Consider the following 11416-nt stretch of genomic DNA (forward strand, 5'->3'; position numbering starts at 1 on the left):
TGGAGTGCGGCTCTGCGGGTAGAGGTCGGTGCTGGAGGCCCCATTATTCTCTATGTGGAGTGCGGCTCTGCGGGTGGAGGTCGGTGCTGGAGGCCCCATTATTCTCTATGTGGAGTGCGGCTCTGCGGGTGGAGGTCGGTGCTGGAGGCTCCATTATTCTCTATGTGGAGTGCGGCTCTGCTGGTGGAGGTCGGTGCTGGAGGCTCCATTATTCTCTATGTGGAGTGCGGCTCTGCGGGTGGAGGTCGGTGCTGGAGGCTCCATTATTCTCTATGTGGAGTGCGGCTCTGCGGGTGGAGGTCGGTGCTGGAGGCTCCATTATTCTCTATGTGGAGTGCGGCTCTGCGGGTGGAGGTCGGTGCTGGAGGCTCCATTATTCTCTATGTGGAGTGCGGCTCTGCGGGTGGAGGTCAATGCTGGAGGCTCCATTATTCTCTATGTGGAGTGCGGCTCTGCGGGTGGAGGTCGGTGCTGGAGGCTCCATTATTCTCTATGTGGAGTGCGGCTCTGCGGGTGGAGGTCGGTGCTGGAGGCTCCATTATTCTCTATGTGGAGTGCGGCTCTGCGGGTGGAGGTCGGTGCTGGAGGCTCCATTATTCTCTATGTGGAGTGCGGCTCTGCGGGTGGAGGTCGGTGCTGGAGGCTCCATTATTCTCTATGTGGAGTGCGGCTCTGTGGGTGGAGGTCGGTGCTGGAGGCTCCATTATTCTCTATGTGGAGTGCGGGTGGAGGTCGGTGCTGGAGGCTCCATTATTCTCTATGTGGAGTGCGGCTCTGCTGGTGGAGGTCGGTGCTGGAGGCTCCATTATTCTCTATGTGGAGTGTGGCTCTGCGGGTGGAGGTCGGTGCTGGAGGCTCCATTATTCTCTATATGGAGTGCGGCTCTGCGGGTGGAGGTCGGTGCTGGAGGCTCCATTATTCTCTATGTGGAGTGCGGGTGGAGGTCGGTGCTGGAGGCTCCATTATTCTCTATGTGGAGTGCGGCTCTGCTGGTGGAGGTCGGTGCTGGAGGCTCCATTATTCTCTATGTGGAGTGTGGCTCTGCGGGTGGAGGTCGGTGCTGGAGGCTCCATTATTCTCTATGTGGAGTGCGGCTCTGCGGGTGGAGGTCGGTGCTGGAGGCTCCATTATTCTCTATGTGGAGTGCGGCTCTGCGGGTGGAGGTCGGTGCTGGAGGCTCCATTATTCTCTATGTGGAGTGTGGCTCTGCGGGTGGAGGTCGGTGCTGGAGGCTCCATTATTCTCTATGTGGAGTGTGGCTCTGCGGGTGGAGGTCGGTGCTGGAGGCTCCATTATTCTCTATGTGGAGTGCGGCTCTGCGGGTGGAGGTCGGTGCTGGAGGCTCCATTATTCTCTATGTGGAGTGCGGCTCTGTGGGTGGAGGTCGGTGCTGGAGGCTCCATTATTCTCTATGTGGAGTGCGGGTGGAGGTCGGTGCTGGAGGCTCCATTATTCTCTATGTGGAGTGCGGCTCTGCTGGTGGAGGTCGGTGCTGGAGGCTCCATTATTCTCTATGTGAAGTGCGGCTCTGCGGGTGGAGGTCGGTGCTGGAGGCTCCATTATTCTCTATGTGGAGTGTGGCTCTGCGGGTGGAGGTCGGTGCTGGAGGCTCCATTATTCTCTATGTGCAGTGCGGCTCTGCGGGTGGAGGTCGGTGCTGGAGGCTCCATTATTCTCTATGTGGAGTGCGGCTCTGCGGGTGGAGGTCGGTGCTGGAGGCTCCATTATTCTCTATGTGGAGTGCGGCTCTGCGGGTGGAGGTCGGTGCTGGAGGCTCCATTATTCTCTATGTGGAGTGCGGCTCTGCGGGTGGAGGTCGGTGCTGGAGGCTCCATTATTCTCTATGTGGAGTGCGGCTCTGTGGGTGGAGGTCGGTGCTGGAGGCTCCATTATTCTCTATGTGGAGTGCGGGTGGAGGTCGGTGCTGGAGGCTCCATTATTCTCTATGTGGAGTGCGGCTCTGCGGGTGGAGGTCGGTGCTGGAGGCTCCATTATTCTCTATGTGGAGTGCGGCTCTGCGGGTGGAGGTCGGTGCTGGAGGCTCCATTATTCTCTATGTGGAGTGCGGCTCTGCGGGTGGAGGTCGGTGCTGGAGGCTCCATTATTCTCTATATGGAGTGCGGCTCTGCGGGTGGAGGTCGGCGCTGGAGGCTCCATTATTCTCTATGTGGAGTGCGGCTCTGCGGGTGGAGGTCGGCGCTGGAGGCTCCATTATTCTCTATGTGGAGTGCGGCTCTGTGGGAGGAGGTCGGTGCTGGAGGCTCCATTATTCTCTATATGGAGTGCGGCTCTGCGGGTGGAGGTCGGTGCTGGAGGCTCCATTATTCTCTATGTGGAGTGCGGCTCTGCGGGTGGAGGTCGGTGCTGTAGGCTCCATTATTCTCTATGTGGAGTGCGGCTCTGCGGGTGGAGGTCGGTGCTGGATGCTCCATTATTCTCTATGTGGAGTGCGGCTCTGCGGGTGGAGGTCGGTGCTGGAGGCTCCATTATTCTCTATGTGGAGTGCGGCTCTGCTGGTGGAGGTCGGTGCTGGAGGCTCCATTATTCTCTATGTGGAGTGTGGCTCTGCTGGTGGAGGTCGGTGCTGGAGGCTCCATTATTCTCTATGTGGAGTGTGGCTCTGCGGGTGGAGGTCGGTGCTGGAGGCTCCATTATTCTCTATGTGGAGTGCGGCTCTGCGGATGGAGGTCGGTGCTGCAGGCTCCATTATTCTCTATGTGGAGTGCGGCTCTGCGGGTGGAGGTCGGTGCTGAAGGCTCCATTATTCTCTATGTGGAGTGCAGCTCTGCGGGTGGAGGTCGGTGCTGGAGGCTCCATTATTCTCTATGTGGAGTGCGGCTCTGCGGGTGGAGGTCGGTGCTGGAGGCTTCATTATTCTCTATGTGGAGTGCGGCTCTGCGGGTGGAGGTCGGTGCTGGAGGCTCCATTATTCTCTATGTGGAGTGTGGCTCTGCGGGTGGAGGTCGGTGCTGGAGGCTCCATTATTCTCTATATGGAGTGCGGCTCTGCGGGTGGAGGTCGGTGCTGTAGGCTCCATTATTCTCTATGTGGAGTGCGGCTCTGCGGGTGGAGGTCGGTGCTGGATGCTCCATTATTCTCTATGTGGAGTGCGGCTCTGCGGGTGGAGGTCGGTGCTGGATGCTCCATTATTCTCTATGTGGAGTGCGGCTCTGCGGGTGGAGGTCGGTGCTGGAGGCTCCATTATTCTCTATGTGGAGTGCGGCTCTGCTGGTGGAGGTCGGTGCTGGAGGCTCCATTATTCTCTATGTGGAGTGTGGCTCTGCGGGTGGAGGTCGGTGCTGGAGGCTCCATTATTCTCTATGTGGAGTGCGGCTCTGCGGATGGAGGTCGGTGCTGCAGGCTCCATTATTCTCTATGTGGAGTGCGGCTCTGCGGGTGGAGGTCGGTGCTGAAGGCTCCATTATTCTCTATGTGGAGTGCAGCTCTGCGGGTGGAGGTCGGTGCTGGAGGCTCCATTATTCTCTATGTGGAGTGCGGCTCTGCGGGTGGAGGTCGGTGCTGGAGGCTCCATTATTCTCTATGTGGAGTGCGGCTCTGCTGGTGGAGGTCGGTGCTGGAGGCTCCATTATTCTCTATGTGGAGTGTGGCTCTGCGGGTGGAGGTCGGTGCTGGAGGCTCCATTATTCTCTATGTGGAGTGCGGCTCTGCGGATGGAGGTCGGTGCTGCAGGCTCCATTATTCTCTATGTGGAGTGCGGCTCTGCGGGTGGAGGTCGGTGCTGAAGGCTCCATTATTCTCTATGTGGAGTGCAGCTCTGCGGGTGGAGGTCGGTGCTGGAGGCTCCATTATTCTCTATGTGGAGTGCGGCTCTGCGGGTGGAGGTCGGTGCTGGAGGCTTCATTATTCTCTATGTGGAGTGCGGCTCTGCGGATGGAGGTCGGTGCTGGAGGCTCCATTATTCTCTATGTGGAGTGCGGCTCTGCGGGTGGAGGTCGGTGCTGAAGGCTCCATTATTCTCTATGTGGAGTGCGGCTCTGCGGGTGGAGGTCGGTGCTGAAGGCTCCATTATTCTCTATGTGGAGTGCGGCTCTGCGGGTGGAGGTCGGTGCTGAAGGCTCCATTATTCTCTATGTGGAGTGCGGGTGGAGGGTGGAGGTCGGTGCTGGAGGCTCCATTATTCTCTATGTGGAGTGCGGCTCTGCGGGTGGAGGTCGGTGCTGGAGGCTCCATTATTCTCTATGTGGAGTGCGGCTCTGCGGGTGGAGGTCGGTGCTGGAGGCTCCATTATTCTCTATGTGGAGGGCGGCTCTGCGGGTGGAGGTCGGTGCTGGAGGCTCCATTATTCTCTATGTGGAGTGCGGGTGGAGGTCGGTGCTGGAGGCTCCATTATTCTCTATGTGGAGTGCGGCTCTGCGGGTGGAGGTCAATGCTGGAGGCTCCATTATTCTCTATGTGGAGTGCGGTTCTGCGGGTGGAGGTCGGTGCTGGAGGCTCCATTATTCTATATGTGGAGTGCGGCTCTGCGGGTGGAGGTCGGTGCTGGAGGCTCCATTATTCTCTATGTGGAGTGCGGCTCTGCGGGTGAAGGTCGGTGCTGGAGGCTCCATTATTCTCTATGTGAAGTGCGGCTCTGTGGGTGGAGGTCGGTGCTGGAGGCTCCATTATTCTCTATGTGGAGTGCGGCTCTGCGGGTGGAGGTCAATGCTGGAGGCTCCATTATTCTATATGTGGAGTGCGGCTCTGCGGGTGGAGGGATGTGCTGGAGGATCCATTATTCTCTATGTGGAGTGTGGCTCTGCGGGTGGAGGGATGTGCTGGAGGATCCATTATTTTCTATGTGGAGTGCGGCTCTGCGGGTGGAGGTCGGTGCTGGAGGCTCCATTATTCTCTATGTGGAGTGCTGCTCTGTGGCTGGAGGTCGGTGCTGGAGGCTCCATTATTCTCTGTGGAGTGCGGCTCTGCGAGTGGAGGTCGGTGCTGGAGGCTCCATTATTCTCTATGTGGAGTGCGGCTCTGGGGGTGGAGGTCGGTGCTGGAGGCGCCATTATTCTCTATGTGGAGTGCGGCTCTGCGGCTGGAGGTCGGTGCTGGAGGCTCCATTATTCTCTATGTGGAGTGTGGTTCTGCGGGTGGAGGTCGGTGCTTGAGGCTCCATTATTCTCTATGTGAAGTGCGGCTCTGCGGGTGGAGGTAGGTGCTGGAGGATCCATTATTCTCTATGTGGAGTGCGGCTCTGTGGGTGGAGGTCGGTGCTGGAAGATCCATTATTCTCTATGTGGAGTACGGCTCTGTGGGTGGAGGTCGGTGCTGGAGGCTCCATTATTCTCTATGTGGAGGGCGGCTCTGCGGGTGGAGGTCGGTGCTGAAGGCTCCATTATTCTCTATGTGGAGTGCGGCTCTGCGGGTGGAGGTCAATGCTGGAGGCTCCATTATTCTCTATGTGGAGGTCGGTGCTGGAGGCTCCATTATTCTCTATGTGAAGTGCGGCTCTGCGGGTGGAGGTCGGTGCTTGAGGCTCCATTATTCTCTATGTGAAGTGCGGCTCTGCGGGTGGAGGTAGGTGCTGGAAGATCCATTATTCTCTATGTGGAGTGCTGCTCTGCGGCTGGAGGTCGGTGCTGGAGGCTCCATTATTCTCTATGTGGAGTGCGGTTCTGCGGGTGGTGGTCGGTGCTGGAGGCTCCATTATTCTATATGTGGAGTGCGGCTCTGCGGGTGGAGGTCGGTGCTGGAGGCTCCATTATTCTCTATGTGGAGTGCGGCTCTGCGGGTGGAGGTCGGTGCTGGAGGCTCCATTATTCTCTATGTGAAGTGCGGCTCTGTGGGTGGAGGTCGGTGCTGGAGGCTCCATTATTCTCTATGTGGAGTGCGGCTCTGCGGGTGGAGGTCAATGCTGGAGGCTCCATTATTCTATATGTGGAGTGCGGCTCTGCGGGTGGAGGGATGTGCTGGAGGATCCATTATTCTCTATGTGGAGTGTGGCTCTGCGGGTGGAGGGATGTGCTGGAGGATCCATTATTCTCTATGTGGAGTGCGGCTCTGCGGGTGGAGGTCGGTGCTGGAGGCTCCTTTATTCTCTATGTGGAGTGCTGCTCTGCGGGTGGAGGTCGGTGCTGGAGGCTCCATTATTCTCTATGTGGAGTGCTGCTCTGTGGCTGGAGGTCGGTGCCGGAGGCTCCATTATTCTCTGTGGAGTGCGGCTCTGCGAGTGGAGGTCGGTGCTGGAGGCTCCATTATTCTCTATGTGGAGTGCGGCTCTGGGGGTGGAGGTCGGTGCTGGAGGCACCATTATTCTCTATGTGGAGTGCGGCTCTGCGGGTGGAGGTCGGTGCTGGAGGCTTCATTATTCTCTATGTGGAGTGCGGCTCTGCGGGTGGAGGTCGGTGCTGGAGGCTCCATTATTCTCTATGTGGAGTGTGGCTCTGCGGGTGGAGGTCGGTGCTGGAGGCTCCATTATTCTCTATATGGAGTGCGGCTCTGCGGGTGGAGGTCGGTGCTGTAGGCTCCATTATTCTCTATGTGGAGTGCGGCTCTGCGGGTGGAGGTCGGTGCTGGATGCTCCATTATTCTCTATGTGGAGTGCGGCTCTGCGGGTGGAGGTCGGTGCTGGATGCTCCATTATTCTCTATGTGGAGTGCGGCTCTGCGGGTGGAGGTCGGTGCTGGAGGCTCCATTATTCTCTATGTGGAGTGCGGCTCTGCTGGTGGAGGTCGGTGCTGGAGGCTCCATTATTCTCTATGTGGAGTGTGGCTCTGCGGGTGGAGGTCGGTGCTGGAGGCTCCATTATTCTCTATGTGGAGTGCGGCTCTGCGGATGGAGGTCGGTGCTGCAGGCTCCATTATTCTCTATGTGGAGTGCGGCTCTGCGGGTGGAGGTCGGTGCTGAAGGCTCCATTATTCTCTATGTGGAGTGCAGCTCTGCGGGTGGAGGTCGGTGCTGGAGGCTCCATTATTCTCTATGTGGAGTGCGGCTCTGCGGGTGGAGGTCGGTGCTGGAGGCTCCATTATTCTCTATGTGGAGTGCGGCTCTGCTGGTGGAGGTCGGTGCTGGAGGCTCCATTATTCTCTATGTGGAGTGTGGCTCTGCGGGTGGAGGTCGGTGCTGGAGGCTCCATTATTCTCTATGTGGAGTGCGGCTCTGCGGATGGAGGTCGGTGCTGCAGGCTCCATTATTCTCTATGTGGAGTGCGGCTCTGCGGGTGGAGGTCGGTGCTGAAGGCTCCATTATTCTCTATGTGGAGTGCAGCTCTGCGGGTGGAGGTCGGTGCTGGAGGCTCCATTATTCTCTATGTGGAGTGCGGCTCTGCGGGTGGAGGTCGGTGCTGGAGGCTTCATTATTCTCTATGTGGAGTGCGGCTCTGCGGATGGAGGTCGGTGCTGGAGGCTCCATTATTCTCTATGTGGAGTGCGGCTCTGCGGGTGGAGGTCGGTGCTGAAGGCTCCATTATTCTCTATGTGGAGTGCGGCTCTGCGGGTGGAGGTCGGTGCTGAAGGCTCCATTATTCTCTATGTGGAGTGCGGCTCTGCGGGTGGAGGTCGGTGCTGAAGGCTCCATTATTCTCTATGTGGAGTGCGGGTGGAGGGTGGAGGTCGGTGCTGGAGGCTCCATTATTCTCTATGTGGAGTGCGGCTCTGCGGGTGGAGGTCGGTGCTGGAGGCTCCATTATTCTCTATGTGGAGTGCGGCTCTGCGGGTGGAGGTCGGTGCTGGAGGCTCCATTATTCTCTATGTGGAGGGCGGCTCTGCGGGTGGAGGTCGGTGCTGGAGGCTCCATTATTCTCTATGTGGAGTGCGGGTGGAGGTCGGTGCTGGAGGCTCCATTATTCTCTATGTGGAGTGCGGCTCTGCGGGTGGAGGTCAATGCTGGAGGCTCCATTATTCTCTATGTGGAGTGCGGTTCTGCGGGTGGAGGTCGGTGCTGGAGGCTCCATTATTCTATATGTGGAGTGCGGCTCTGCGGGTGGAGGTCGGTGCTGGAGGCTCCATTATTCTCTATGTGGAGTGCGGCTCTGCGGGTGAAGGTCGGTGCTGGAGGCTCCATTATTCTCTATGTGAAGTGCGGCTCTGTGGGTGGAGGTCGGTGCTGGAGGCTCCATTATTCTCTATGTGGAGTGCGGCTCTGCGGGTGGAGGTCAATGCTGGAGGCTCCATTATTCTATATGTGGAGTGCGGCTCTGCGGGTGGAGGGATGTGCTGGAGGATCCATTATTCTCTATGTGGAGTGTGGCTCTGCGGGTGGAGGGATGTGCTGGAGGATCCATTATTTTCTATGTGGAGTGCGGCTCTGCGGGTGGAGGTCGGTGCTGGAGGCTCCATTATTCTCTATGTGGAGTGCTGCTCTGTGGCTGGAGGTCGGTGCTGGAGGCTCCATTATTCTCTGTGGAGTGCGGCTCTGCGAGTGGAGGTCGGTGCTGGAGGCTCCATTATTCTCTATGTGGAGTGCGGCTCTGGGGGTGGAGGTCGGTGCTGGAGGCGCCATTATTCTCTATGTGGAGTGCGGCTCTGCGGCTGGAGGTCGGTGCTGGAGGCTCCATTATTCTCTATGTGGAGTGTGGTTCTGCGGGTGGAGGTCGGTGCTTGAGGCTCCATTATTCTCTATGTGAAGTGCGGCTCTGCGGGTGGAGGTAGGTGCTGGAGGATCCATTATTCTCTATGTGGAGTGCGGCTCTGTGGGTGGAGGTCGGTGCTGGAAGATCCATTATTCTCTATGTGGAGTACGGCTCTGTGGGTGGAGGTCGGTGCTGGAGGCTCCATTATTCTCTATGTGGAGGGCGGCTCTGCGGGTGGAGGTCGGTGCTGAAGGCTCCATTATTCTCTATGTGGAGTGCGGCTCTGCGGGTGGAGGTCGGTGCTTGAGGCTCCATTATTCTCTATGTGAAGTGCGGCTCTGCGGGTGGAGGTAGGTGCTGGAAGATCCATTATTCTCTATGTGGAGTGCTGCTCTGCGGCTGGAGGTCGGTGCTGGAGGCTCCATTATTCTCTATGTGGAGTGCGGTTCTGCGGGTGGTGGTCGGTGCTGGAGGCTCCATTATTCTATATGTGGAGTGCGGCTCTGCGGGTGGAGGTCGGTGCTGGAGGCTCCATTATTCTCTATGTGGAGTGCGGCTCTGCGGGTGGAGGTCGGTGCTGGAGGCTCCATTATTCTCTATGTGAAGTGCGGCTCTGTGGGTGGAGGTCGGTGCTGGAGGCTCCATTATTCTCTATGTGGAGGTCGGTGCTGGAGGCTCCATTATTCTCTATGTGAAGTGCGGCTCTGCGGGTGGAGGTCGGTGCTTGAGGCTCCATTATTCTCTATGTGAAGTGCGGCTCTGCGGGTGGAGGTAGGTGCTGGAAGATCCATTATTCTCTATGTGGAGTGCTGCTCTGCGGCTGGAGGTCGGTGCTGGAGGCTCCATTATTCTCTATGTGGAGTGCGGTTCTGCGGGTGGTGGTCGGTGCTGGAGGCTCCATTATTCTATATGTGGAGTGCGGCTCTGCGGGTGGAGGTCGGTGCTGGAGGCTCCATTATTCTCTATGTGGAGTGCGGCTCTGCGGGTGGAGGTCGGTGCTGGAGGCTCCATTATTCTCTATGTGAAGTGCGGCTCTGTGGGTGGAGGTCGGTGCTGGAGGCTCCATTATTCTCTATGTGGAGTGCGGCTCTGCGGGTGGAGGTCAATGCTGGAGGCTCCATTATTCTATATGTGGAGTGCGGCTCTGCGGGTGGAGGGATGTGCTGGAGGATCCATTATTCTCTATGTGGAGTGTGGCTCTGCGGGTGGAGGGATGTGCTGGAGGATCCATTATTCTCTATGTGGAGTGCGGCTCTGCGGGTGGAGGTCGGTGCTGGAGGCTCCTTTATTCTCTATGTGGAGTGCTGCTCTGCGGGTGGAGGTCGGTGCTGGAGGCTCCATTATTCTCTATGTGGAGTGCTGCTCTGTGGCTGGAGGTCGGTGCCGGAGGCTCCATTATTCTCTGTGGAGTGCGGCTCTGCGAGTGGAGGTCGGTGCTGGAGGCTCCATTATTCTCTATGTGGAGTGCGGCTCTGGGGGTGGAGGTCGGTGCTGGAGGCACCATTATTCTCTATGTGGAGTGCGGCTCTGCGGGTGGAGGGAGGTGCTGGAGGCTCCATTATTCACTATGTGGAGTGCTGCTCTGCGGCTGGAGGTCGGTGCTGGAGGCTCCATTATTCTCTATGTGGAGTGTGGCTCTGCAGGTGGAGGTCGGTGCTGGAGGCTCCATTATTCTCTATGTGGAGTGCGGCTCTGCGGCTGGAGGTCGGTGCTGGAGGCTCCATTATTCTCTATGTGGAGTGTGGCTCTGCGGGTGGAGGTCGGTGCTTGAGGCTCCATTATTCTCTATGTGAAGTGCGGCTCTGCGGGTGGAGGTAGGTGCTGGAGGATCCATTATTCTCTATGTGGAGTGCGGCTCTGTGGGTGGAGGTCGGTGCTGGAAGATCCATTATTCTCTATGTGGAGTGCTGCTCTGCGGCTGGAGGTCGGTGCTGGAGGCTCCATTATTCTCTGTGGAGTGCGGCTCTGGGGGTGGAGGTCGGTTCTGGAGGATCCATTCTCTATGTGGAGTGCGGCTCTGCGGGTGGAGGTCGGTGCTGGAGGCTCCATTATTCTCTATGTGGAGTGTGGCTCTGCGGGTGGAGGTCGGTGCTGGAGGCTCCATTATTCTCTATATGGAGTGCGGCTCTGCGGGTGGAGGTCGGTGCTGGAGGCTCCATTATTCTCTATGTGGAGTGTGGCTCTGCGGGTGGAGGTCGGTGCTGGAGGCTCCATTATTCTCTATGTGGAGTGCGGGTGGAGGTCGGTGGCTCTGCGGGTGGAGGTCGGTGCTGGAGGCTCCATTATTCTCTATATGGAGTGCGGCTCTGCGGGTGGAGGTCGGTGCTGGAGGCTCCATTATTCTCTATGTGGAGTGTGGCTCTGCGGGTGGAGGTCGGTGCTGGAGGCTCCATTATTCTCTATGTGGAGTGCGGCTCTGCGGGTGGAGGTCGGTGCTGGAGGCTCCATTATTCTCTATGTGGAGTGCGGCTCTGCAGGTGGAGGTCGGTGCTGGAGGCTCCATTATTCTCTATGTGGAGTGCGGCTCTGCGGGTGGAGGTCGGTGCTGGAGGCCCCATTATTCTCTATGTGGAGTGCGGCTCTGCGGGTGGAGGTCGGTGCTGGTGGCTCCATTATTCTCTATGTGGAGTGTGGCTCTGCGGGTGGAGGTCGGGGCTGGAGGCTCCATTATTCTCTATGTGGAGTGCGGCTCTGAGGGTGGAGGTCGGTGCTGGAGGCTCCATTATTCTCTATGTGAGTGCGGCTCTGCGGGTGGAGGTCGGTGCTGGAGGCTCCATTATTCTCTATGTGGAGTGTGGCTCTGCGGGTGGAGGTCGGTGCTGCAGGCTCCATTATTCTCTATGTGGAGTGTGGCTCTGCGGGTGGAGGTCGGTGCCGGAGGCTCCATTATTCTCTATGTGGAGGGCG

The sequence above is a fragment of the Ranitomeya imitator genome, chromosome 2, assembly GCF_032444005.1.
Source record: "Ranitomeya imitator isolate aRanImi1 chromosome 2, aRanImi1.pri, whole genome shotgun sequence".
Classification (NCBI taxonomy): Eukaryota; Metazoa; Chordata; class Amphibia; order Anura; family Dendrobatidae; genus Ranitomeya; species Ranitomeya imitator.